This window comes from Nerophis lumbriciformis, linkage group LG32 (assembly GCF_033978685.3).
Source record: "Nerophis lumbriciformis linkage group LG32, RoL_Nlum_v2.1, whole genome shotgun sequence".
Lineage (NCBI taxonomy): Eukaryota > Metazoa > Chordata > Actinopteri > Syngnathiformes > Syngnathidae > Nerophis > Nerophis lumbriciformis.
In genome coordinates, this window is record NC_084579.2 from 11,960,114 (window position 1) to 11,969,563 (window position 9,450).

Below are 9,450 nucleotides of genomic sequence, written 5' to 3' on the forward strand. Positions count from 1 at the left end.
CCTGGATTGTAAATAATGTAAATAATTCAATGTATATACTCTGATGATTAACTTGTGTGATGACTGTATTATGCTGATAGTATATATTTGTACCATGAATTGATTAACGTGGACCCCGACTTAAACAAGTTGAAAAACTTATTGGGGTCTTACCATTTAGTGGTCAATTGTACGGAATATGTACTGTACCGTGCAATCTACTAATAAAAGTTTCAATCAATCAATCAAAGACTCTAATGCAGTGGTTCTTAATCTTGTTGGAGGTACCGAACCCCACCAGTTTCATATGCGCATTCACCAAACCTTTCTTTAGTGAAAAATAAATGTTTTTTTTTTTTTTTTCAAATTCCAGACAAAGTAATATGTTTTTTTTATTGGTGCCCAAAATGAACCGTGCATGAACATCACCTTGTTCAAAGAACAAAACCAACACAGTGCATGAACTCACAACAAATTACAGACCTGCAAATCAGATGGAAAATTAGAGGGAACATTGTTTGGGGGTATCTGTAATACGCCGAGAGGGAGAAGTTTTTATTTACACGATGAGTCGGGTGTGTCTTGACCTCCGCGGTGGAGGCTCCACCGAACCCCTTGGGTTCGATCGAACCCAAGTTAAGAACCACTGCTCTAATAACACAAAGTTGCCATATGGGCAATTTTTTTTCCTTTTAAATGAAATAATAATGAATCCAAATCAATGTTGTTATGAATTATTGACATATTCAAGGCTCCAATTACTTCACATCAGAAATTCCACATTGAAATATTTTTTGGGGAAAATATTGTATATTTTGTGTTTGCTACATCAAAAGCAAATTTATTGTTGGCAAAAAGGCAAAAAAAAAACTTAAAAAAAAAAAAGAATAACAACAGATAGATCAGAAGTCGATCAAGAGACTTAAGCGTTGAACGTTTAAAAAACATTATGACTTATTTTTAACACTTTTGGATCCCCAACACTTTACCTAATAAATTATTAGGTAAATTAAATTTGATGAATTATCGACCTCTTTAAGACTCCAATTTCAGTACAGGCCAAAAGTTTGGACACACCTTCTCATTGAATGTGTTTTCTTTATTTTCATGACATTGGACTTAGGGCAGCACGGTGGAAGAGGGGTTAGTGCGTCTGCCTCACAATACGAAGGTCCTGGGTTCGATCCTGTGTGGAGTTTGCATGTCCTCATCGTGACTGTGTGGGTTCCCTCCGGGTACTCCGGCTTTCTCCCATTTCCAAAAACATGCACCTGGGGATAGGTAGATTGACAACGCTAAATTGGCCTTAGGGTGTGAATGTGAGTGTGAATGTTGTCTGTCTATCTGTGTTGGCCCTGCGATGAGGTGGCGACTTGTCCAGGGTGTACGCTGCCTTCCGCCCGATTGTAGCTGAGATAGGCTCCAGCGCCCCCCGCCACCCCGAAGGGAATAAGCGGTAGAAAATGCATGGATGGATGGACTATTTACATTGTAGATTGTCACTGACGGCATCAAAACTATGAATGAACACATGTGAAGTTATGTGCTTAACAAAAAAAGGTGAAATAACTGAAAACATCTTTTATATTCTAGTTTCTTCAAAATAGCCACCCTTTGCTCTGATTACTGTTTTGCACACTCTCGGCATTCTCTCGATGAGCTTCAAGAGGTAGTCACCTGAAATGGTTTTCCAACAGTCTTGAAAGAGTTAGCTCATCGAGAGAATGCTAAGATTGTGCAAAGCATTTGCGGCCCGCACCTAATGTTTTAAAGGCCTGCAGCATACTCTAAAAGTACTGTTTAACAAATTAAATAAAAAGGGGAATAAAAGAGAAACAGGTGAAATGTTAAGAGAAAAAGTTGCAATGTGGACTCTAATAACACAAAGCTGCCATACAGGCAATTTTTTTCGTTTAAAGTTGTCATTGCTCAAAAAATAATTATGAATCAAAATCAATGTTGTTATGAATTACTGACATATTCAAGGCTCCAATTACTTCACATCAGAAATTCCACGTTGAAATATTTTTTGGGGGAAAAATTGTACATTTTGTGTGTTTGCTACATCAAAAACTAAGTTATCGTTCAAAAAGGCATAAAAAACTAAAAAACTTAAAAAAATTATAAAAGCTGATAATCAACGGATAGATTGGAAGTTGATCAAGAGACTTAAGCGTTGAATATTTAAAAAAAATAAAAAATGATATGACTTATTTTTAACACTTTTATGAGTGGGACCCTTTTGGATCCCCAACACTTTTAATGGGACATTTTTTTAAACTCTCATTGTGCAAAAAATAATATTATATAATAAATAATTAGGCAAATTCAATGTTATGAATTATTGACCTCTTTAAGGCTCCAATTGCTTCACATCAAATATTATTCCACTTTTTAAAACAATTGGGGGGAACATTGCATATTTTGTGTTAATGCCATAACAAACTGGGTTTTGGTAAAAAAAAAAAAAAGAAGGCATAAACATAATTTAAAAAAAAAGTTAAATAATTTCAATAATAATAAAAAAAAGTAATTTATGACTTAATTTAAAAATGTAAAAATGGGACTACAAAAATGTGACCCATTACCTCCCTGCTTGACACTCAGCATCAAGGGTTTGAATTGGGGGTTAAATCACCAAAAATTATTCCCGGACGCGGCGACTGCTGCTGTTCACTGCTCCCCTCACCTCCCAGAGGGTGATCAAGGGTGATGGGTCAAATGCAGAGAATAATTTCGCCACACCTAGTGTGTGTGTGACAATCATGGGTACTTTAACTTTAACGTAACCTAACATTCTGACTAAAAAATAACATTCCGTTTTTGAAATGGTCTTTTTATTTTTATTTTTTATTTTTTTACTGAAAATACATTCAGAATGTACATGCAAATACATAACGTGTGATTTGCAATACTAAATATGAACAATAAAACACTGAATATTGAGAATATATAAACGTTGCCCCTCGACTGCAGACCACCTCCTTCCATCCATCCATTTTCTACCGCTTGTCCCTTTTGGGGTTCGCATACAGCGGGCCGCATTGAAATGTTAATTATGTTGTATTATGCCCAGGTAGCACAGTTAACAGCTTTTTTTTCCTATGCTGTTTTGCAAGACCCGTGTCACATGACTTCAAACTTGACATCTCATTGGCTGGTTCTGAGACAAAATCCATTGCTTCAGTCTTAATTTACCAGAAACGAGTCTTGCATTTTGAAGCGGTAATTTTTTGGACACTGAATTTTTCAGCACTGACTTTTTATACACTAAATTGTTTTACACTCAATTTTTTTCAATTAAATTGTCAGCATAATGTGATGTAAAAATAAAAAAATAAAAAAATCAGTTCACAAAATTCAAACACAAAATATTCAGTTATATAAATTCAGTGTCAGAAAAAAGCTTTTGTAATATCCATCCATCCATCCATTTTCTACCGCTTATTCCCTTTTGGGGTCGCGGGGGGCGCTGGAGCCTATCTCAGCTACAATCGGGCGGAAGGCGGGGTACACCCTGGACAAGTCGCCACCTCATCGCAGGGCCAACACAGATAGACAGACAACATTCACACTCACATCCACACACTAGGGCCAATTTAGTGTTGCCAATCAACTTATCCCCAGGTGCATGTCTTTGGAAGTGGGAGGAAGCCGGAGTACCCGGAGGGAACCCACGCAGTCACGGGGAGGACATGCAAACTCCACACAGAAAGATCCCGAGCCCGGGATTGAACCCAAGACTACTCAGGACCTTCATATTGTGAGGCAGATGCACTAACCCCTCTGCCACCGTGAAGCCCGCTTTTGTAATAAAGACACAAATTAACTTCCATGTTGTGCATTACGAACTCAAACGCGATCTCTTGCAGTAGCTATATTGCGGCCGATGTGTTACTCCGCTGGAAAAATAGTTCTTCCTTGTTCGCTCTTACAATAACAATGTTGCTACAGCTTGGTTATTATACAGGTTGCGGAACGTAAATGAAGTATTGTTGGTGATTTTTGGATGCATTTTCTAAGTGATTTTGCGGTATAATGAATTGCTCCCATTGCATTGCTAGCCACTAGAGATGCGCGGATAGGCAATTATTTCATCCGCAACCGCATCACAAAAGTTGTCAACCATCCGCATCCACCCGAACCAACATTTTATCAAAACCACACCCGCCCGCCATCCGCCAGTTGTTATATATCTAATATAGACGATGCAAGCATATTAGTGAGGTTATAAAGCTTTTGCCTGTTAAAGAAAGGAGACTGATCCAATGTAGCAGAAACTGCGTGCCACGCATTAATATATCTTGGCCACACATTAGTGGCTAAGATATATTAATGCGTGATAACATTATTTATCATTATTATAATATTATTGTCATTTCCATTAAGAAAGTGTTGACTATTGTTGCCAATGCCCTCAGATCAGGAGTGCGTTCCTCACACTTTGTGTGCGCAGTTGCAGAAAGCAGAACGAGGCTTTTAAGAAGTTAAAAAAATGTTTTAGAAAGACTAGGCCTATATTTTCGTTAGGTAAAAAAAATGTTCTGAATTTATTTCAATGAATATTAACTTGTTAACATTATAATGCTCAAGTAGGGACGAGGGCGGGGTGCACAGTGAAACAGTGAACAATTTCACGACAAAGATGAACCTTTATTGATTGATCTGCAGCCATGACAAAATATCAGACAATCTCCATTGTCAACGACAGGCAGGAAAATAAAGATAAACACATAGCCTATGTTGTAGGCATAGGCATAGGCTCATACGTTTTTAAGTTGAAATAAAAAAATAAATAAAAAATGTGCCTCATAAGCCTTAGGCTGTCAATCACGCGCACAAACTTAAATTATACAATAACATATGTATGTCATCTCTATTTAAACAAAAATAAATAAAATAAATAATAATAACAAATTACCTGCAAATTATTGGCCAAGGCAAATAGCTGAAGGGGGGAAATCAAACCCATCAGACTGCACTTTATCATCAAACTTGAATTATAATGAAAATAGACGGTCGCGACAAACAAAGCAGGCTAAATATCCTTACATTGTCGCCAATCGGAGATGCGCTTCACTTGAAAGCGAGGCCAAATAATTATTCACACATAGTAGTATATCTCGAATAGAAAAAAAACACAATAAACAACGCACTTGCCTTAATTCCTTTGCATTGTAGTGCGCCCAAACAACACGTAACCATCAAAATTATTTAGCTGACCGAACTCAATATAGGTTAGACATGGGCTTATTTGGTATAGCCTATAGGTAACGTAGACTAATTTGTTTAACATATCCAACCGTATGTCTACTTACTTTTTTTTTTGTTAGCACTATGCAGGAATAAAATGGCATCTACAGTGCCAGGATTCATGCGAGAGCGCCTGGCCTCTAAAATGCGCCCTGCTGCGCTGAAGGAGCGCTCACTTGCGCCACTTGTTGCTGGGACGCGGTGCCTGATTAATAATTGACTGTTTCAAAGAGTGCTGCTTGTTTTTCGTATGTGGGTAACAACATTTAACTATGTATATATATTTCCGAATTGGTTCAACCGCCAACCGCCCCGCATCTATTTAAAATCTATTTTTACCCGCCCGACCCGCGGTTTATCCGCGGACTCCGCGGTTGTGTCCGCAAACCGCGCATCTCTACTAGCCACCTAGATCGAGACGATTTTTACAAATTAGAATGCAAAAAACCCCAAATAAAACTTTTGTCTTCTTGTCTCTCATAACGATTATGAATGATAGGCAAAATTCCAAAAAAGTGTGGTTCCCTTTTGAAGCCTTGATGTTATCCAAGAGGAGACTGAGGGCACAAAGAAAACTGAGCGTGGCAGCAAAATTGAAACATTAACGTATAAATACCCCCCCCCCCCGCCCCCCCCAAAAAAAAAAAAAAACAACACACACACACACACACACACGTGTCAAATGTATTTTACTTTTGGAAAAATATTCATCCTTTTATTTATTAATACAATAATTGACCACATGACATGCATTCACTGTACATGATGTTTCTTACTATCGTTATGTATAACCGCATGCAGTGTGCTTCTGAGCAAACTAAAAAAAATAAATATAAATATATCATTTGAGCAAAACAAAACAAAAAAGTAACCCTAAAAGCAGAACATATGACTTCCTCAGTGAGGAAAATAAGCTAGTGTATTAAATAAAGCATTTTTAAAAACTAGTCTTAACTGAAAGGTTGCTTTATTAATGACATTTTTCACAGTAAAATGTCCACAAGCCTGAAATAAATTGAGAAAACTTGATTTTGGAAAAAAAGAGAATAAAATGCTAATAATGTTTTTTTTTTGTGATAACTTGTGCTGCATTTAAGACAGTTGGGAAATCTGAGGTTTCTCACATGCAGCTGTGACAAGGTTTGATTTTACAGTGTTGTGTTCGAATGTAAGACAACCCCAAACACATGGCTGATTACTGTAAGCTCATATGTTGTTTTGTTTGTACAGTCCTCACAACAAACCTTTGTTGTAGGAAAATAATTACCAATAAATACAGATAAATATTTTTAATGACGCCATTGTTGTGACGTCACATCACTGCATCTCAGTGAAGTAGTAATACCTCAACAAATTTGAATAGGAATTTCACCTTTGCAACCTCATTATACTATTGGCTAAGTTTTATATTCATAAAAGTAAGTTTCTCAATACCAACCTGTTTTTTGTGCCTTTAAAAAAGAATTAGAACTCAACGTTAAAACACTCTGTACCTCTAACAACCAAAAAGCTGTGAAAACAATGATGCTGTGGCTTTGCGCTTTGTTATATATATCTATTTTGCATTCTATTTTAGTTACTTTATTGAGTTCACAACCCCCTGGTGCTGATTTGTACTGTTTTGTACTTATTTTGATTAGTATTATTTCTCGATTGTTTGTAAATGTTGCAGTTTATAAATAAAGGTTTATAAAATTTAAAAAAAAAATACTAAAATGGGTTTGGTAGATAACACTTTTCATCAATCCACAATTTTATTAAACATCAAAAATTGGAAAAAAATAAATAAATAAATAAAAAGTTTGAGTAATACCTAAAACAATTTGAAAATGAATTTTACCTTTGCAACCTCATTATACTATTGGCTAAGTTTTATATTCATAAAAGTAAGTTTCTCAATACCCTACCTGTTTTTTGTGCCTTTAAAAAAGAATTAGAACTCTACATTAAAAGACTCTCTACCTCTTACAACCAAAAAGCTGTGAAAACGATGATGCTGTGTTCCAAATTTAAGTTATTTACTGAAATTTAGTGAGCCTATGGCTTTGCACTTTGTTTATTTTATATGTATATTTTGCATTCTATTTTAGTTACTTTGAATTTACAACCCCCTGGCGCTGTTTTGTACTGTTTTTGTACTTATTTTGATTATTGTTTCTCGACTGTTTGTAAATGTTGAAATTTATAAATAAAGGTTTAAAAAAAATAATAAAAAAAAGTTTGAGTAATACCTTTGTACTGTTTTTGTACTTATTTTTATTATTATTATTTCTCGATTGTTTGTAAATGTTGCAGTTTATAAATAAAGGTTTATAAAATAAAATTTAAAAAAAGAAAGAAAAAATACTAAAATAGGTCTGGTAGATAACACTTTTCATCAATCCACTATTTTATTAAACCTCAAAAACTGGAATCTTAAACACACACACAAAAAAGAAAAGTTTGAGTAATACCTAAAAAAAATTGAAAAGGAATTTTACCTTTGCATCCTCATTATACTATTGGCTAAGTTTTATATTCATAAATGTAAGTTTCTCAATACTTGTTTGTTGTGCCTTTAAAAAAGAATTAGAACTCTACGTTAAAACACTCTCTACCTCAAACAGCCAAAAATGTGTGAAAATGATGATGCTGTGTTCCAAATTTAAATTATTTACTGAACTTTGTATATATATATATATATATATATATATATATATATATATATATATATATATATATATATATATATATATATATATATATATATATATGTATGTGTGGGAAAAAAATCACAAGACTATTTCATCTCTACAGGCCTGTTTCATGAGGGGGGGTACCCTCAATCATCAGGAGATTTTAATGGGAGCATTCGCATACCATGGTTTATATAGGGCACAGAGTGGGTGGGTACAGGCTGGCCTAGGGGCGTGGTGATTGGCTCATGTGTTACCTAGGAGGTGTTTCCGTCTATGGCGGCATGTTGTTACAATTTCGCTGCGCTTGTTGAGGGATGACAGGTCTGGACGGTAAATAATAAACAGTTTCTCTTTCAAGCATAGGTTGCATCTTTTATTACCACTATTGTAAGGTGTGCTGGATGCAAGAATTTGCCATGTTATTGAATATTCAACATTATTGTCTTTGAGGTCCCAAATGTGTTTGCTGAGTTCTGTGGTATTTCGCAGGTTTTTGTTCCTGAAAGAAGCCTTGTGATTGTTCCATCTGGTTTTGAATTCACCCTCGGTTAATCCTACATATGTGTCGGATGTGTTAATGCCCTTGCGTATTACCTTAGATTGGTAGACAACTGATGTTTGTAAGCACCCCCCGTTGAGGGGGCAATCAGGTTTCTTTCGACAGTTACATGCTTTGTTGGTTTTGGAGTCGCTTTGACTGGGGGTCGACGGCTCATTTGCAATTGTTTTGTTGTGGTTTGAGATGATTTGTCGTATATTGTTCATGCAGCTGTAGCTCAGTTTAATGTTGTTCTTGTTGAATACTTTTCTTAGGTTGTTGTCTTTGGGAAAGTGTTTGTCAATCAGATTGAGGAATTTGTGTCCAATGTTCGTTGAGACGTTTTTGCTGTATGGGGGGTTGTACCAGATGATGTCGTTTTGTTTTCTGTTCTTTTTTGGCTGGTTTCCTGGTGTGGGTTCATAGGTGAGGGTGAAATTGTATCCGCTTTCATCAAGGGCTTTTTGGTACGGGGGGGTTGCTTGGTCAAATTCAGCTTTGCTAGATGACAGCATCGATAGCCTTTTATTGATTCCGGTAGGTATTCTTTTCGTGGTGGTGGGTGGGTGGTTGCTGTCATGGTGCACGTATTGGAGTGTTGTGTTGGGTTTCGTGAATGGTTGGTAGCTGTTATTTCTCAGGTTGAAAGTGACGTCAAGGAAGTTGACGGTTTGCTTGTTGGCTTCAATCGTGATCCGTAGGCCGTTCTCTTTGAAAATTTGGCATATGCGCTTCTTGGTATTCTCGCTGCTCCTTAGCGAGGCGCGACACACTGCCAGTCCGTCATCACGGTAAATACCAAGGTTCAGATTGAGGCTAGCGAGCTGGGAGAGGAGGAAACTCCCAACGAGTTCACACGTTTCTGCTCCGTCAAAACTTCCCATAGTGACGTCAAATGTTGCATTGTTCTTTTTTTGCCATGGTGTACTGTTGTGGATGAGAATGGAGTTTTTTGCGTGGATGATGATGTTTCTTTCGTTGCCTGTGATTGAGTCGTAGTCT